Source organism: Tamandua tetradactyla, chromosome 8, assembly GCF_023851605.1.
Source record: "Tamandua tetradactyla isolate mTamTet1 chromosome 8, mTamTet1.pri, whole genome shotgun sequence".
Lineage (NCBI taxonomy): Eukaryota > Metazoa > Chordata > Mammalia > Pilosa > Myrmecophagidae > Tamandua > Tamandua tetradactyla.
The window spans coordinates 29,082,825-29,102,905 of record NC_135334.1 but is presented as its reverse complement, the minus strand read 5'-3'; the positions used below and the strand labels follow the sequence as shown (position 1 = coordinate 29,102,905).

Genomic DNA, 20,081 nt, shown 5'->3' with positions numbered 1-20,081 from the left:
ATCTGCCTGTGGGGAAATAGTGACCAATGGAAAAAATCTTGACTGTGGAGTGACCAAAAGATGAACAGGGGTGTCCATGTGCAATTTGAAGACTGTTTGTTTTTTGTTTGACAATGTAACTCTCTCTTTTGTCCCTTACAAATTTTCAGTAATATCTACTGTGCCTTGCAAGAGTAGATCTGTTTTATTTTGCCTGTATGTCAGTTGAATTTCCTTCAGGGTCAATGGAACATGGAATGTTGGTTACTACGGTGATCCACACACTGCACCAATTCACTGGGAGGAATTTCAGCCAGAAATAACCGTGAGAAGGTAAACTTCCCAGGAATTTGTAGAAATTTTTGGGAGTGAGGGGAGAGGGGCTTGGAACTTCCACAGAGCATGCTGTCCTAGACTTGAAGAAGTAGGGCAACTTCAGCTGACATCTAGGTGACACCATGCAAAATTTTTGTCCAGTCTTCCTTTCCATTTATCACATTTAGGCCTCGCGCACTAAGATTCCCCCTCACCCACAAGGTGTAATATGAGCTAACAGTTAACCCATCTGAGCCTTGTCTTCTTTCCTATCTCACCTAAAAACTTCACTTACAACTCTGCTTACTCTTCTAGTCTAGACAGCACAAGCGATGCATTACTTCAGCAAAGCCCTATGTACTTTACAGGGTTGCTATAGATTCTTTAATAGATGTTAAAATACTTGGAATATTTTAAACTGTACCAAAATAAACTTTGCTTATTGTGTCATTGTTTTATTATTTCCAATAATAATAATGACAGTGAGCACTAAATGGTACCTATAATTATATACCAGGTATGCTGTCACTTTTCTCATTTAATATTTACCACATCTGTATTAGTTTCCTGGGGCTTCTGTAATAGATTACCACAAACTTGATGGTTTAAACAATTATTTGTTTTATATAAAACAAAGATTTTGTAATAAATAAAGAACAATAAATAATTTATTTGCCCACAATTTTGGAGGCCAGTCATCCCAAATCAAGGTGTTGGCAGGGCTGTACTCACTCTGAAGGCTTAGTAGTAAATTCTTTCTTGCTTCTTCCAGCTTCTGGTGGCTCCTGGCATTCCTTGGGTATGGCTGCATCACTCCAATCTCTACTTCTATCTTCACATGGCTGTCTTCCCCACTTCTCCCTGTGTCTTCTCTTTTTCTGTCTCTTATAAGGATACTTGTCAGTGGATTTGGGACCCACCCTAATCTAGCATTATCTCACCTCCAAATCTTTACCTTAATTATATGTGTAAAAATGCTTATTCTAAATTAGGTCACCTTCTGAGGTTTTGGATGGATATATCTTTTTGGAGGACCACTAGTCAATCCATACCACATCTCCCTGAAATAGGAAGTATTATTTTTACTCCTATTTTACAGATGATGACAAATGCCCAAAGCCAGGAAGTAAAAGTGGATCTACCTAACTCCAGAACATGTTCTTTTAACTATCAAGTATCATTTTAATGGATTGGCCTACAGATGAACTAATTGTCACTTTAAAAAAATAAATCAGTGAGAAATACAAACAACTCTATAGTAAAATGAGCAAAGGTTTTATACGAATGACTTTTAAATATATGAATGTAGTAACACCTTTATTCAAATTTACTGTAAATTAAAAGCATAATTATATACCATTTCATTTCTATTAGCATAGATGAGAAATCATAATTTCTTTTCATCAGTAACAAAACAGAACAATCTCCCCAAACCTTGAGATTTGACTCTGAATTCGATATAATTTTCTTTTGTCCACTCAGAAAATGCATGCTCATCATTTAAATAGCTTTCTTTTTCTTTTTCTGGAAACTGAAATAAGCACTTTTGTATATCGGACTTCAGAATCAGCCTTGTGCTGGGAAACAGGCTGCTGGCAGAAGCTTAAAAGGGATGTGAAAGCAAGAGGACCGTCTTTGACTTAACCTCGTATCTTATTATAATTTTCTGTTCATGTTTCATTTACTCCACTGGATTGTGATATTTTTAAGTCTGGGATTACATCTCATACCTTTATACCCCTACTCTTGAACTAAGCACATTATCCAGTACATGGTAAGAGTTAGGAAAAAGTTGTTGAATGAATAAATTAATGAATAGTGACTTCTGTGGCCTCCGTTTTCTTTATCAACACATGAGCAGCAGGCCTGCATGTGGAAAGAGGTGCTGTAAACTGAACTGATGCATCATGAAGTTGGTGAATGCTCAACAGATGCTCCACAACAATGTGACATTTCAAACAAAAGTTTTTTGACAGTAGCAATTACTTCTGAAAAAAAAAAAGCTACACATGAAAAAAAAAAAAGCTAGGTTTCGTGACCAAATAATGCAGAAAAGTAAGACTCAAGAGTATAAAATAAATGTTATGACAAAAAAGAATCTGAATGAGAACAGAAATTATGACCTACATCCATTAATGTGGCATTTCTTTAGGTACTGTATCAAATCAGTACATTAACTTGGAAAGCATTGCCATCTTTACTGCATTTAGTCTTCTTGGCCATGAGGATTTCTCTGTTTTAGAGTTCCTTTATTTCCCCTAATAAATTTGATCATTTTCTCTAAATAGTCCTTTTATTACATAGTTATTATGTAATTAATATTAAATATCAATTTATTTATACAAATAATTAATAATAAATATAATTAATATTAAATATTAATATTTAATGCTCCTCGTTACTTTTATAAATAGGATTGTATTTTAATTATGTTTTCTAAATTGTATATTGAAGTGAAATTATTTTTGTGGGTGTATGCAATCTTTTTTTGGTACGTAATCTTTTGCAATTTTTTGGAATTAATTTATTATCTCTAAGAGATTTTTAAAAGTTTAAAAAATTTTTTATCAGAAAAATATTCAAACTTATAGAAAAGTAGAATAGTATAATTACATGCCATGTACACATCATCCAACTTCAACAATTATCAACATTTTGTTTATCTTATTTCTTCTGTTCCTCTCCAGTTTTTCCCCCCTAATAGATTTTAAGTTTATTTACTTGGATTGTCTAATTATGTAATCATGCCACCCCAAAATAGTGCTTTGTTGTTATTTTTCTTTTTCTAAATTTATTCCCCATTTAAAAATTCCAAATTGCTATGGTGAGTATCTCTGTTAAACAGAAATGAGGGATCACAGGGGAAACCTTCTTTTTATCTTAGTTTTAATGGGTATGTCTTTGTTATTTGAAAAAAAAGCTGGCTGTTTGTTTTAAGCATGTACTATTTTTACTTGAAAGAAAGAGACAGAGACAGAGAGAGAGAAGGGAGGAAGGAAGAATGAAAGGAAGGGAGAAAGGAAGGAAGGAAGGAAGGAATCTTCAATAAAGTACATCACTCAGCATTGGTGAAGTTGTGGGGAGATACATAGATTGACATGCATCCGATGGCACAAACTGTCTGGAAATCAACTGGCATGACATAACCAACACTGTAAACCAGGGTTCCTGCTGATTTACCTAGGGATTTCAATTCATGACTCTGTCTTGAGTACATGTGCTGGTTTGAAAGGATGTATGTACCCTAGAAAAGTCATGTTTTAATCCTGATCCCATTTTGTAAAAGCAGCCACTCCTTCTAATCCCTATTCAGTATTGTATGTTTGAAACTGTAATTAGATCATCTCCCTGGAGATGTGATTTAATCAAGAGTGGTTGTTAAACTGGATTAGGTGGAGGCATGTCTCCACCCATTTGGGTAGGTCTTGATTAGTTTCTGAAGTTCTATAAAAGATGAAACCTTTTGGAGAATGAGAGATTCAGAGAGGGCAGAACAGAATGACATAGCCATGAGAAGAGAGTCCACCAGCAAGTGACCTTTGGAGATGAAGAAGGAAAATGCCTCCCAGGGAGTCTTCTGAAAGAGGAAGCCAGGAGAGGAAGCTAGCAGATGATGCCTTGTTTGCTACATGCCCTTCCAGATGAGAGAGAAATCCTGAACTTCATTGGCCTTGAACCAAGGTATTTTTCCCTGTATGCCTTTGATTGGACATTTCTATAGATTTGTTTTAATTGGGACATTATCTCAGCCCTAGAACTGTAAACTAGCAACTTATTAAATTCCCCTTTTTAAAAGCCATTCCGTTTCTGGTATATTGCATTCTGGCAGTTACCAAACTAGAACAGATTTTGGTACCAGGAGTGGGGTGCTGCTGCTGCAGTTTGCAAATACCAAACATGTTGGAACAGCTTTTTAAATGGATACGGGGAAAATTCTGGAAGAGTTGTGAGAAGCTTGATAGAAAGGCCTAGAAAGCTGTGAAGAGACTGTTGGTAGAAATGTGGACTCTAAAGACACTTCTGATAAAGACTTAGACAGAAATGAAGCACGTACTATTATAGATTGGAAGGAAAGTGAGCCTTGTTTTAAAATTGCAGACAGTCTGGCAAAGTTGACTAGGGGCTTTGGCTAGAAGGCTGATTTTAAAGGCCATGAACTTGGATATTTAGCAAAAGAGATCTCCAAATTAAATGTGAAAGTGTAGCCTGGTTTATCCTCACAGCTTATAGTGAAATGTAACAGGAAAGAGATAAGCGAAGAACTGAACTCTTGGGTACAAAGAAAGCAGAAATTGATATTCTGGAAAATTCTCAGCTTCCAGGAAGGGAGGCCCCAGAGAATAGTGCCCCATATGAGGCCTTGGCCAAATGTGGAACCAGTCAGCCATTTCAGAGAAAGCCAGGATTGGACATGGAGTTATCCAGGAAGGATCTGTGGAAAGTCCTTATATCTGATGGGCATGATCCAAGGATACTGCATAGAAAGCCAATGAGAGTACTGTGGGACCTGTATAAACAGAGCTGCTGCCAGTCTGGACTGGGGGGTTCAGAGAAGGGACACATTGGAGGAAAAATAACTTCAGAGGCAAAACCATGGAGGCTGAGGTCTGAAGTCAAGAAGCCTCAGGCCAGGAGAGCAGACCCACCCAAGCCCATGGAGAGGGTGAGTTTGCACCAAAGCCAGAGGATGGGCCTCCCACCTCATTGCAGTGGGAGAGCCATGCTGCCTCAGGCCTTGGAGAGAGTGAAGCACATTCCTTGGGGGTTGGGGAGAGCCTGGATGCCACCACATGGAGGTGTTGAGTGTGTGCCCCAGAGATGGCAGAGAGCCCCGGTGCAACCATGATCCTTGGAGAGGGTGGAGCTAAGAAAAAGGTGGTCTTCCCAATATCTCTCAAGGTTGCATTTGGAGAGAGGCAGGCCTCTGCATATGCCCTTGGAAAAGGTGGGATTGCTGCTTTCTAAAGCCCCGAAGATAAATGACTCTCAGACTTTGAAATCTAATGGACTTTGCCCTGTGGATTTTCGAAACTGCTTGGGTCCAGGGACCCCTGTGTTTCTTCCTCCCAATGGAAATAACTGTTTCCCATGACTGTTCTTCCTTTGTATGTTGGCAGCATATAACTTATGAGTTTTCAAAGGTCCAGAGACAGAGGAGAATTTGCCTGAGCACAGACCATGCTTGTACCTAACTTTGATGAGACTTTGTACTGGTTTTAATCTTGTATTGCATTTGATTGTTACTGAAATGCTTTAAATTTTTCTGATATTGTGATGGAATTAATGTATTTGCATATGGGAAAAACATGTCTTTTATGGGGTCCAGAGGGTAGAATGTGCTGGTTTGAAATGATGTATGTATGCCAGAAAAGCCACGTTTTAATCCTGATCCCATTTTGTAAAGGTAACTGTTCTAGTTTGCTAGCTGCCGGAATGCAATATACCAGAAACAGAATGGCTTTTAAAAAGGGGAATTTAATGAGTTGCTAGTTTACAGTTCTAAGGCCGAGAAAATGTCCAATTAAAACAAGTCTACAGAAATGTCCAATCAAAGGCATCCAGGGAAAATACCTTGGTTCAAGAAGACCAGTGAAGTTCAGGGCTTCTCTCTCAAGTGAGAAGGCACATGGCAAACACAGTCAGGGCTTCTCTCTCAGCTTGGAGGGCACATGGCAGACATGGCATCATCTGCTAGCTTTCTCTCCTGGCTTCTGGTTTAATGAGGCTCCCTGGGAGGTGTTTTCTTTCTTCATCTCCAAAGGTCTCTGGCTGGTGGACTCTCTGCTTCATGGTGCTGCAGCATTCTCTACTCTCTCTGAATCTCTCATTCTCCAAAATGTTTCCTCTTTTATAGGACTCCAGTAAACCAATCAGGGCCCACCCAAATGGGTAGAGACATGTCATCATCTAATCCAGTTTAACAACCACTCTTGACTAAATCACATCATCCAGGGAGATGATCTGATTATAGTTTCAAACATACAGTATTGAATAGGGATTATTCTACTTTTATGAAATGAGATTTTGATTAAAACATGGCTTTTCTATGGGGCATACTTCCTTTCAAACCAGCACAGTAACCATTTTTTCTAATCCCTATTCACCATTGTATGTTTGAAACTGTAATTAGATCATCTCCCTGTAGATGTGATTTAATCAGGAGTGGTTGTTAAGCTGGATTAGGTGGAGGCATGGCTCCACCCATTTGGGTGGGTCTTGATTAGTTTCTGGAGTCCTATGGAAGAGGAAATATTTTGGACAATGAGAGAGATTTGGAGAGAGCAGAATGACAAAGCCACGAGAAGCAGAGTCCATAAGCCAGCAACCTTTGGAAATGAAGAAGGAAAATGCCTCCCAGGGAGCTTCATAAAGAGAAGCCAGGAGAGAAAGCTAGCAGATGATGGGGTGTTTGCCACATGCATTTCCAGATTAGAGAGAAACCCTGACCCTGTTTGCCATGTGCCTTTTCACTTGAGAGAGAAACCCTGAACTTCATCAGCCTTCTCGAACCAAGGTATCTTTCCCTGGATGCCTTAGATTGGAGATTTCTACAGACTTGTTTTAATTGGGACATTTTCTCAGCCTTAGAACTGTAAACTTGCAACTTATTAAATTCCCCTTTTTAAAAGCCATTCCTTTCTTGTATGTTGCATTCCAGCAGTAGCAAACTAGAACAGTAGATAACAAGAAATGTGGTCCAAGATTGATGTACATAATTTTTAGTAGCCATGAGGTATTCTATAGTATATTACTGGCCACCCAAAACCCATTCCTAGCCCCTTTCACCCTCATTAACTTTCGCTGCAGATACTCTTTTCTCTTAGCCTTATGTTCTAGTTCCGACCAGTGAAATGTAAAAGGAAGTCTGCTGGGAATCCTCTAAGATGGATGTTCTCTCAGCAAACATAGACCATCATCTTTTGTTGAATGTTATATATTTTTTGTTTGTTATTTTTCTGTGCATCTGAGAAATTTATTTGAATTTGTCTACCACTGCCAATTTTATTGTGGCAGAATTAACTTTTTACTCCTTCTGTGTTTTTAATTTCCTTTCAATCCTTCCTTTTCATCAAATCTAGTTTATGTTGGCATCTCAGCTTATTTGCTTCTGTTGCAATTCCATTTAAGATGCCCAGTAACTTTCTAGATTGTTTCCTCGTTCCTGGAAGAAAAAAAATCCTTTTCAGATGTTTGTAAAGTTTCTAAACTTTTGAGATACTTTTTTCTTTCTATTGGTTTTTTTTTTTTTTTCATGGGCAGTCAGTGGGAATTGAATCTGGGTCTCTGGAAACTTTGCCATTGAGCCACCATTGCCTACCTCTTTCTATTGTTTTATAGTTTTGATTTTCATTAGGTCACTTGCTGATGTTTTTACTTTGAACAAGGTGATGTCTATACTGATTCAGTGTTTTTACCAGGCTGAATGATTCATTTTGAGTTAATTTTTGCATAGGTTGTGAGATTTGGATCCCCTTTCATTCTTTTGCATGTGGATATCCAGTTCTCTAGGCACCATTTATTGAAGAGACTGTTCTGTCCCAGGTGAGTTGGCTTGACTGCCTTATCAAAGATCAATTGTCCATAGATGGGAAGGTCTATAGCTGAACACTCTATTCAATTCCATTGGTCAGTATATCTATCTTTATGACAGTACCATGCTATTTTGACCACTGTAGCTTCATAATATGCTTTACAGTCAGGTAGTGTGAGACCTCTAACTTCATTTTTCTTTCTCAGGGTATTTTTAGCTATTCAGGGCACACTGCCCTTCCAGATAAATTTGGTTATTGGTTTTTCTATTTCTGAAAAGTAAATTTTTGGGATTTTAACTGGCATTTCATTGAATTTATAAATCAATTTAGGTAGATTTGACATCTTAACTATATTTAATCTTCCAACCCATGAACATGGTATGGCCATCCATTTATTTAGGTTTTCTGTGATTTCTTTTAGCAATTTCTTGTAGTTTTCCTTGTATAGGTCTTTTGTCTCTTTAGTTAAATTTATTCCTAAATATTTTATTCTTTTGTTTGCAATTGTAAATGGAATTTTTTTCTTGTTTCCCCCCTCAGATTGTTCATTACTAGTGTATAGAAACACTACAGATTTTTAATATGTCATGTCTAATTTTCCTTCTTTCTAAACTTTTCTTCACACCTCTTTCTTTTGTGTTTTCATATCTATCTCTAGTGCTCCCTTTAGTATTTCTTGCAGAGCTGGTCTCTTGGTCACAAATTCTCTCAGCAATTTTTTGTCTGAAAATGTTTTAATTTCTCCCTCATTTTTGAAGGACAATTTTGCTGGGTATAGAATTCTTGGTTGGCAGTTTTTCTCTTTTAGTAATTTAAATATATCACCCCACTGTCTTCTCGCCTCCATGGTTTCTGCTGAGAAATCTACACATAGTCTTATTGGACTTGCTTTTCTATGCATAGTCTTATTGCGTAGAAATCTACACATAGTCTTATTGGACTTATTAGGATTGCTTTTCTCTTGCTACTTTCAAGATTCTCTCTTTCTCTTTGACCTCTCACATTCTGATTAGTAAATGTCTTGGAGTACTTCTATTTGGATCTATTCTCTTTGGGGTATGCTGCACTTCTTGGATCTGTAATTTTAAGTCTTTCATAAGAGTTGGGAAATTTTCAGTGATAATTTCCTCCATTAGTTTTTCTCCTCCTTTTCCCTTCTCTTCTCCTTCTGGGATGCCCACAACACATATATTCATGTGCTTCATATTATCCTTCAATTCCACAAGTCCCTGCTCATATTTTTTCATTTTTTCCCCTATATTTTCTTTTTCTTGCTGGATTTCAGATGTTCCGTCCTCCAGTTCACCAATCCTATGTTCTGCCTCTCGAAACCTACCATTGCAGGGTTCCATTGTTTTTTTTCATCTCCTCTACCATGCCTTTCAGTCCCATAAGTTCTGTGATTTGTTTTTTCAGACTTTTGATTTCTTCTTTTTGTTCATTCCTTGCCTTCTTTATGTCCTCCCTCAATTCATTGATTTGGTTTTTGATGAAGTTTTCCATGTCTGTTCATATATTCTGAATGAATTGTTTCAGCTCCTGTATCTCTTTTGAATTGTTGGTTTGTTCCTTTGACTAGGCCATATCTTCAATTTTCCTAGTGTGATTTGTTATTTTTGCTGGTGTCTAGGCATTTAATTACCTTAATTAGTTTATTCTGGAGATTGCTTTCACTTCTTTTACCTAGGGTTTTCTTGCTGGATGAATTTGTTTTCTATCTGTTCTTTTACATTCAGTTCAGCTTAATCTGGACCTCTAGCTTAGGTTTTGTTTAACAGAGGAGAATTTTTCAGTTCTTGTTTTCTTGTTTCTTGCCCTGTTTGTATGGTGTCTTCCCCACCCCCCTTAGGAGAGTCTACATAGGTATTATAGATTCCAGCCAGATTTTCCTGGACCAAACTGACCTCCTATCAGGGGGAAAGAGTGTCCTGCGTCAGTTTTCCCTGAGGGTGAGACCCAGCAGGTTGAAAGAGTTTTCTGTGAAGTCTCTGTGCTCTGTTTTTCTTATCCTGTCCAGTATGTGGTGCTTGTCTTTCTGCAAGTCCCACTAGCATAAGATGATGCAGTACCTTTAACTTTGGCAGACTCTCCCTGCTGGGGGCGTGGTGGAGACAGAGGAGTGGTTGTAGGCTGGTTTTAATGGCTTCAAATTACCAAGCCCTGGTGTCTGAATTCTTTGAGGGAGGGACTCTACCTGAGCTGGGCTTCACCCCTCCCCTGGGGAAGGCACAGTCTCCAGACAAGCCCTCAAACGAGCTTGTTTCTGCCTATGCCTGGGGTAGTTGCAGCCTGAGAAGTCCTGTGGTTGTATCAAAAGGCAGTCAAGCCTTTGTAGAAACACTGCCACAAAAACCTCTGTTTCCATCAGCAGTGCCCCCTTGGTGCAGGGGCAAAAATGAGCAACCTCTGCTTTGACCAGGTTCACCTGAGCTGGGGGCCTATTTTTAGTGTTAAGAATTTGTTAATTAATTTCACAATCTGTGTTTGGTTGGGCTCAGCCCCTGCTGCTAGTAAAGTCCCTTTCCTTTCCCCTCTGAGAAGCAGCCTGTGAGGGAGGGGCACCAGCTGCTGCAGCTTGGGGAACTCACGGTTCTGGGGGGGCTCCCACCTGGTCCAGACAGGGGTACGCTGTGTGTTCAGTCACTGACGTGGCCCCAGGAGCTGTTCTGTACTGTTTCTGTTTATTTAGTAGCTGTTCTGGAGGACGAACTAAAACGTGCACATTGCTAAGCCGCCATCTTGGTCCAGAAGTCTCTCTTGTGATTCTTTATCTGACTTTGGTATCCAAGTACTGCTGGCATCATAGAATGAGTTTGGAAGGTTCCCTCCTCTTCAATTTTTTGAAGGAGTTTGAGAAATATTGATGTTAATTTTCCTTTGAGTGGCTGGTAGAATTAAGCAATAATTACTATGTCAGAATCTTTACTTGTTATTGGTTTCTTGAGATTGCTTATTTCTTCTTAATTCAGTTTAAGTAATTTGTGATTTTCTAGGAAATTGTCCCTTTCATCTAGGTTATGTAATTTTTGCGTATAGTTCTTCATGGTATTTTATTTCTGTAAGGTGGTAATTTATTTCAGTCTAGCTAAATATTTATCAATTTTGCTGATCTTTCCAATTTTTTTGTAGTCTCTGTTTCATTTTTCCCTGCTCTGGTCTAAACCTTTGGGTTTAGTTTGCTCATCTTTTTCTTGTTTCTTAAGGTAAAAGTTGAAGTTACTGTTTTGAGATCTTCTTTTATACTATTAACAGTTAATACTATAAATTTCCCTTTAAGTTTAGCTTTAGCCTATAAGTTTCAGCATATTTTCTTTTGTTTTCATTCATCTTAAAGTATTTTCTAATTTCCCCTGTAATTTCTTTTTGGTTCATTGGTTATTTAGGTATGTGTTGTTTAATGCCCGCATATTTTTGAATTTCTTAAACCTCCTTCTTCTGTTGATTTCTAATTTCATTCCATTGTGTTCAGATCATATATTTATATGATTTCCAGCCTTTTAAATTTATTATTTGATGGCTTGAAATGCCTTTCATTTAAATTAATTTCTACTCTTTTATTCAACTTTTGGAGTTTTCTCCACAGGTCTTACATTCTTGGTTAATTTGTAGATGCTTTATATTTTTATAGAGAGCTGCTTATTTTATTATATGTTTATTGCTTGTGTTGGGAAATGTTATTTCTTTGTAGGTTGATCATGTAGCTGGAAAATTTGTTGAACTTCCATTCTGACCATTTGTCTGTTGATTTTTTTCACTATGTTAGAGATTTGATCATCTCATCTTTAAAAATATGTTTTATCCATTCATATTCCAATCCTTATACCTCTTACTATGTCTGGACACTTGTACTATGTTAAAATTAAGGGTGATGATTTCCTCATAAGCAGTGGGGACAGCCAAAGCAATAGGTCAAGCCCTCGATCTTGGGGTTTGTTCATATGAAACTTACCCTCGCAAAGGATAGACTAAGTTTACTTAAAATTAGGCCTAAAAGTCACCCCCAGAGAACCTCTTTTGTTGCTTAGATGTGGCCTCTCTCTTTCAGTCAATACAACAAATGAACTCACTGCCCTCCCTCTTCCTACGTGGGACATGCCTCCCAGGGGTGTGAACCTTCCTGGCAATGTGGGACAGAAATCCTAGAATGAGCTGGGAATCAACATCAAGGGATTGAGAAAATCTTCTTGACCAAAAGGGGGAAGAGAGAAATGAGACAAAATAAAGTGTCAATGGCTAAGAGATTTCAAACGTAGTCGAGAGGTTATCCTGGAGGTCATTCTTACGCATTATATAGATATCACCTTTTTTAGCCAAGGTGTATTGGAGAGGCTGGAGGGAAGTGCCTGAAAATGTAGAGCTGTGTTCCATTAGCCATGTTTTTTTAAGATGATGGTATAATGATACAGCTTTTGCAACATGTCTGTGTGATTGTGAAAAAAAGGAAGAAGAAGAAGAAGAAAAAAAAAAAACTAAGGGTGAGATGATTTCCCCCCAAATTTTGGCTGACAATACCTTTTAGAAAACACAAAACCTAAATGTTGGAAATAAAATTTGAGCTTCTAACTTCCCCCCATTAAATGTGGAAGGCAAGAAGGACAAAGTTGGAGAACTGACACTACTAGACTTCAAGATTTCCTATAAAGCTACAGTGTGGTATTTGTGAAAGAATAGACAAATTAATCAATGGAACAGAATCGATCCATACAAGTATAGTCAACTGATCTTTGACAAGAAGTCAATGGAAAAAAATATAGTTTTTAACATCTGGTGCTGGAAGAATTGGTCATCCACATACCAAAAAGTAAATCTAGATACATACCTTATATTTCTCACAAAAACGAACTCAAAATGGATCAGAGACCTACATGTAAACAAAAAAAATTATAAAATTTCTAGAACATAACATAGGAAAAAATCTTAGACTTCTATAAAATTCAAAACTTCTGCCTTGCAAAAGACTGTTATGAGAACGAAAAGACAAGCCAAAGAGTTAGAGAAAATATTTGCAAAACATATATCTGAAATATACACAGAACTCTGAAAATTAAACAATAAGAAAACAACCAGTCAAATCTTAAAAATGGGCAAATGATCTGGAGAGGTCACCAATTAAGATATGCAGATGGAAAATAAGCATACTAAAAGATGATCAACATCATTTGTCATTTGGGAATTGCAAATTAAAACAACAATGAGATACCACTACACATCTATTAGAATGACCAAAATCCCAAACACTGACAAGACCCTCGGCCACTTGGGGAACCAGGAAGGCCTTTCTCCAAGGAGAGTACTGAAGGCTGATTGTGTGGTGCAGAGCTACAACTGGAAAAGCTCTAGTATTTACAATGTTTCCAAGACAATCAAAGTGACACTGACTCAGATATCTGAGTTACAAGTAGACCAGAGGGAAAGAGGGTGGGCTCAGCAGGCAGAGCTCTCACCTGCCATGCCAGAGACCTGGGTTTGATTCCCGGTGTCTGCCCATACAACAACAATAACAAAAAAAAGTAGACCAAAGAGAGAAGAGACCAAGAGCTGGGAAGACCCTACTACTATAAGGGCTGATATTTACTAGTATCCTGATATAGAAATCCATAGTCTTCTATCCTGGAGGAGTTCTTAAATTCCAGGCTATATCTTACACAGTAGGCTTCAAAGCCTTGGCTTGTCCCACCAAACCAGGTTTGCTCTGGAGATAGACCTACAGCTGGACCAGCAAAGTTGCTGAAAGTGTTATCCTGTTCTTCTGGCTGAGGTCTTTTGGGTGAGAGATACTGATATAGACAGCTGAGGGAAGGGCTGGATATCTCATCCTCATCAGAAAATGTGCACAATTCCACAATTTGGAATATGTCATTAGCATCAGAGTACAAAGCAGGAACTGAGGCCACAAGCATTTCCAACTGTGGATCTTGCATTTGGGTGCCACTTATGGGATTCCCAGTGAAGACAGAGTCTCATGCCAAATTTGAAGTACTTAATGGTTGTGGTGGAAGGAAGCTGTAGTAATCAGAAACTACAGGGAAAAAAGAATAAGGATTGGTGCCTGCTCTGTGTGGGGTGGGCACATTCTCCTTGGTTGGAAAGATCTGGTTTTATTTCTCTAGTGATTGCCATTGTTGCTGCTGCTGCTTCCTCAATTTGAATTGCCAGTTCCTAAACCAAATCTTCACTCTTGACTCCTCTATGTTGAGTTTCAAAGCCAGTTCCTTCTGGGCATTTTTATCTGGAAACATGGTCTGGCTGAATAGAATCTCCAACTCTTCATGCTATTTTTGGGAAATAAGGTACGGTCATGATGCTTCCTCCATATTGAGGAATTGGTTTGACACTGAGGTGCAAAGCACATGCTTGATTTACGCATATTGATAAAAGTATCTGGCTGAGAAGTCTCAATGGGCACTCTGTTCTTCTGAGATATGGGACTGACTGGATGCTGTGGCATTGAGTTCATGTTGGAATCACCCATGCTGACAAATGGGTCAGGCTGGGAATTCTCTGGGGCCCTTCTGTTCATCAGAGGCCCTGAAATATGAGATGGAAAGCTGTGATCCACTTGTTCTTGTGGTATCATTTTCACGTTGGAATCATCCATGTGGATTCAAGGGTGCTGCTGGGGATTCCCAGGGACCTCTACATCTGTCTGGCCACCAGTGGATTCCATTGGTAGGTCTATTCATGAATCCCTTTGGAGTGTCCATTTTCAATCCTGTTTGATGTGTCTCTCTTTGGAAATGCAGTTTCTTCAGTCCCTGCTCATATTTTTCCATTCTTTTCCTTATATTTTCTTTTGCTTGTCAGATTTCAGATGTCCCATCCTCCAGTTCACATCCTATCTTCTGCCTCTTGAAATCTAACTTTGTAGATTTCCATTGTTTTTTTTCTTATCCCTTCTACTGTGCTTTTCATTCCCATAAGTTCTGTGATTTGTTTTTTCAGACATTCTATTTCTTCTTTTTGTTTATTCCTTGCCTTCTTTATATTCTCCATCAATTCATTGATTTGATTTTTGAAGAGGTTTTCCATGTTTGTTCGAACATTCTGAATTAATTGTTTCAACTCCTGTTTCTCATTTGAATTGCCGGTTTGTTCCTGTGACTGGGCCATATCTTCAATTTTCCTAGTATGATTTGTTATTTTTTGCTGGGTCTAGGCATTTAATTACCTTAATTAGTTTATTCTGGAGATTGTTTTTACTTTTTTTAACCTAGGATTTTCTTGCTGGATGACTTTGTTGTCTATCTGTTCTTTGACATTCTGTTCAGCTTATTCTGGACCTTTAGCTTAGGTTTTGTTTAACAGATCAGAATTTTTCAGTTCTTGTTTTCTTGTTTCTTGCCCTGCCTGCATGGTGCCTTTTTTTTTTTTTTTTTTTTTCTCCCTTAGGAGGATCTAGTTAGGTATTATAGACCTCAGTCAGAATTTCCCAGACCAAACTGGTCTCCTCTCAGGAGGAAAGAGTCCCCTGCATTGTCCCTGAGGGTGAGACCCAGCAGGTTGCTGTGAAACCTCTAGACTGTTTTTCTTATCCTCCCCTGTATGTGGCACTTGTCTACCTGCGGGTGCCCCAGCATAAAGTGATGTGGTACCTTTAACTTCAGCAGACTGTCCCTGCTGGGGGTGTGTGGTCAAGACAGAGGAGAGGCTGTAGAGTGGCTTTAATCACTTCAGTTTTCCAGACCCTGGGGTCTGAATTCCTTGAGGGAGGGATTCCACCTGAGCTGGGCCCCACCCACTCCTGGGGAAGGCATAGCCTCCAGACAAGCTCTCAGATGAACTCAATTTCACCCTTACTTGGGGTAGTTGGAGCCTGAGAAGCCTTACAGCTGTATACAAAGAGTAGTCAATCCATAGAAACACAGCCACAAAAAAGAAAAGAAAAAAAAATCCTTTTCAGAGCAGGATCCCAGTTCCTCGGGTTTGCCAACCAAGAGCTTAAGTTGGTATGTTGCTCTGTGTATCTCCAGGTCCTGTGTGCCCTCTCCTTTCCTTCAGGGCCCAGACCCTTTCAAGTATTTTGTGCTGCCCAATCCAAAAAAACCTTTGTTTTTTTTTCTTTTTCTATCAGCCCTGCCCGCTCTGCGCCGGAGCAAAAACCAGCAACCTCAGCTTTTACTTGAGGTTCAGCTGAGTTGGAGGCCTATTTACAGTAGTTAGAGTTTGTTAATTGACTCCACAATTGGAGCTTAGTTGTGCTCAGCCTCTGCTGCTGGCAAAGTCTCTTTCCTTTCCTGTCTGGGAAGCATCCTGTGGGGCAGGGGCGCTGGCTGCCATGGTTTGGGGAACTCATGGTTCTAGGTGGGCTCACAGCTGGTCCAGCTGATCCAGACTAGGGTACACTGTGTGTCAGGTCACTGACATGGCCCCAGCAGGTCTGTTCCTGGCTATTTACTAGCTGCTCTGGAGGATGAACTAAATCCCACACTTCGCTAAGCTGCCATCTTGGCTCCTGTGAGTGTATTTTTTGAAGGGAGTGGAGATGTGGAAGGGGTGATTTTCAGGGGACTGGGAGGCTGCAGAAGAGATATGAGAAAACTCTCCACCTAGTGGGTACCAAGGGACATGTGAAAGGACTTGACGTCTGGGCTTATCCAATCTTTGCTGGCTCATCTGAATACCACTTTGAGGCTTTTTAAAAAAATTTTAAACACCATACACTTGAAGTAAATTAGGTTTATATCGTTGGTGCTCTGAGTAAAGAAGGAAGTGGCACTTTCTTATGGGCCACCAATTCTCTTTCTGGCATGAATGTTCTTCCCCTAAGATGTGACTGATGGCTGGTATAAATGGTCTCTCCTGAATCATAACTCAACAATGTCAGCGGTCCTGCCAAGTTTGTGGCCCAAACTGTGTGCATCACTGCTTCCTCTCTCTCAAGGCTTTTGCAGCAGAATTAGGAGCTTATTTTCATTGGTTTATTTCTTCCTATGATTTAAAGACTTGAGGAATTCAATAATTTTTATTTAGTGCCTTTGCCTTACCTACTAAGATAAATTTAGCAAATCAAAATATTTTTTCTAGCCTGATCAGGGGCTAATCACTATAATTATCTTTGATTTAGTGTACATTTTAACTGAAACATATGCAACATCTCCCCCAAAATCAATCAATATGGCCTCTATCTTTTTCTAAGGGAGGATGATCCTAATAATATTCTCTGGAAAATTCTCACTCATAAGCTGACCCATATTTAAATTTTTCTTCATTCTCACCCTCCATGATAAAAGATATGCAAATGAAAAAAACCTCCTATGGAGACACTACATCATTTTCTACTAGGTATAGAAACGGAGTTTCTTAGTTGATGGACACATGGTAGGAGAAGTATGAAGTTTCAGTTTTTGGGATTCCCTCCTCTCCACATCAATTCATTCTCATATCTTGGTCATCTAAAATGCTTTTTAAACTTTATTTTCTGTATTGTATATTTCTTACAATGTTATCTAAAAACATTAATTGACATTATGACATTAATCTTGCTTTTATACACGTGCATCTTCACTTGTTTCCTACTGTTTGCTTTCATGTTTTCATTGCTCCTGTTGCCGCTCAGATGGGCACACCAGTCTGTCACAGTTTAATGACACCATTCCCTATTCATGGTCACAGTTCTTTGTTTGTATAGTGCTTTACAATTTGCAAGATTTCAAGAACATCATTTTAATCTTCATTCACTCATGCATTAAAGCATATTTGCATATCTTCTATGTTCCAGGCACTGTGCTGGGCCCTGAAGATACAAAGATAAAAAGATACAGCTCCTGAACTACACATATGGGGAAGGCACATAAAACAATAGACAGGATTCGGTATTCAAAAGCAACCTTCTGATAATGGCTTGGTTTCTAAATTTCTTTTTCTACTGGGAAGAGAGTATATTGACTAACGGACACTGGAATTTGTCCATTTGACAGTTTTATTGCGTATGTGTTTAGAAAATGGATAAATTGGCATTTGGGCTTATAAATCAGTCTCTAAAGAGCATGGCCAGAACTTAATCTGTAGTGGGTAACTGAATATGTTAAGGATCTGCCCCTTAAATCTGTAGCCTGTATTCAGGACCTGTAATGATCCCACTAGAGTTCAAACAGACTGGGAGGCCCAGATTGATCAGCCAACTGTCCTTTTTTCTCCTTCTCAACATACAGAGTAAGCCGTGGTCCAATATTGACGGATAAATGAAGAATTCCAGCAAAAGGGTAAAATTCATTTCTCCTTTTGCTGGCATTTATGCTGTAATGGACATATAAGGAGTTGAACTTTTTCCTGTGTTGCTTTGTGCTTTGGTATCACTTAAAGTGGAAATGGAAACTGATGGGGTAAGTGTTATTTCCTTGGCATTGAAGACCTTAAATAGAGAAGTGAGTCAGCAGGTCCACAAACTAATGAGCCGGGATTAGTCACATAGGGAGTGGATCTGCTTAATATGAATTTAACTTTCTCTTCATATCATTGCCCTTGAAACTGGGTGGAAACCCCCAACCCATTGCTCAATTTCCATCTGGCAGCTACAAGGATATGCTAAGGCAATATCTGGCAATGATAGCTGAGGCTATTTGACTAATCATAAATAGCTAATCCATTTTATTTTGAAGACTTTTAAAAGTCTTTTTTTCCTCTCTATATCTTTGAGAAAAGTATGAATTATTAGTAATATTGCAATATCCAGTTAAAGGGATAAATTTAGAAGTGGACTCAGAATCATAGCAAAAATTAGATGGTGTCTTAATTTTAATTTGGGGGTGTTTGGAATGAAGTGGTCCTGTGCTCTCACAGGAAAAAAATGTGGTGGTGATTGCTTTTGAACATCAGTAAGACTAATTTGAGATCTGATTAGCTTTCTAAAGATTTCTTAGTCCAGTTCTAAAACATACCTCATTTTACGCCCTCAGTGCAAGGAAGTAAACTTTAATTTTAAAGCTGATACTTCTTAAGTTCTGAGTTAATTGATTATAAGTATAGCTGGGTGCCTGGTAAAACAGAACTTTAAGATTATGGTGCTTCTTGACTTTTAAGTGGAGGCAGTAAATCACAGAAGAAGTTATTTAAAGAAGTCACCTGACTGGCTTTTCCTAGCTATGTAATTATAACTTTTTATCCATTGCCCAAGGGGGAGAGAGTTTAAATGTATCCCCTGCATCATCCCTGGCTTCCAAATTTCTTTTATGTGCATAGCTTTGAGAAGGGGTGGAAATTTTACATAAGGAACTCAGGAACCTCTGGAAAAGAAAGGTTCTAAGAGTCTGTATTAGTTTTCTGTGCCTGTCAGAACAAAGTACGACAAACTGGGTGGCTTAAAAAAACAATACCCTAGAAATTTATTGTCTCACACTTCTGGAGGCCAGAAGTCTGAATTCAAGGTGATGGCAGGACCATGCTTCTTCTGAAATATGTAGGAGAGAATCCTTGCTTCCTTCTGGTGTTGGCCAGCAATGCCTGGCATATCTTGGCCTGTAGCTGCATCACTTTGATCTCTGCTTCGTCTTCACATGGACTTCTCTTTGTGTGTTGTATCTGTGTCCAAATTTCCTTCTTCTTATGAGGACAACAGGCATATTAGATTAGGGCCTGCCCTAATCTGGTGTGGCCTCATTTTAACTAATTACTTCTTCAAAGACCCTGTTTCCAAATAAGGTCACATTCACAGGACCAGGGTTAGGACTTGAATATGTCTTTTTTGGAGAACGCAGTTCAACCCATAACAGAGTCCAATCTCTTGCCCCAACATTCAACGTTAGGAAAGTTTGTTGGAGGGTAACTGTATGACCTGTTGAAGATGTAGTGACAGGTATGAGTTCCTTGATTTAAAATTGCCAAGATTCCTGAGGATCACTTGTGAAGGTAGGTGCAGAAGGGTATGCTTCTTGCTCTATGAGGTGACCAGTGTTGGAACCTGCACTCACCCAGCTCTTTTGGGGCAGACTCACCTCCTGGAAAGTAGCTGTGCTGAACAGCTGCCATCTTGAGAACTCCTGACAAACTTAAGAGTGAGGCATGAGCTTGTTCTTTCTCAAGGAACTCTTGAGTCTCGTGCCTCACTCAGGGAGCTCTTTAGTCTAGACTGTAGCAGAAAGTGGAAAGTCCCTCAGCCTTCCCTGAGGGTATTTGTAATTCAAGCTCCTATTGTAACTCTTCCAGGAACACAACCAATCTGGCAGGGTTGGAGGCATTCTCCAGCCCCAAAAGTCAAGTGGGCTTGAGCTGCTCTCTCCCTCTTTGAATGAGGAGCTGCACACAAGGGCTCCTGACACC

At 39.0% G+C, this 20,081-nt stretch overlaps 1 long non-coding RNA gene and 1 pseudogene across 4 annotated transcripts in view; one reads left to right on the top strand and one right to left on the bottom strand.

Moving 5' to 3' along the window:
* Positions 1-249: 249 nt before the first annotated feature.
* The window catches only part of LOC143644229 (uncharacterized), a 66,438-nt gene continuing 46,606 nt past the window's right edge, over positions 250-20,081 (top strand). For all 4 annotated transcript variants that reach the window (XR_013156568.1, XR_013156567.1, XR_013156565.1 and 1 more), the window contains exons 1-2: positions 250-312; positions 17,978-18,148. This is a non-coding gene — a long non-coding RNA (uncharacterized LOC143644229). The remainder of the gene's footprint in view (positions 313-17,977; positions 18,149-20,081) is intronic.
* On the bottom strand, positions 13,382-14,424 carry LOC143643838 (arginine-fifty homeobox pseudogene; annotated as a pseudogene).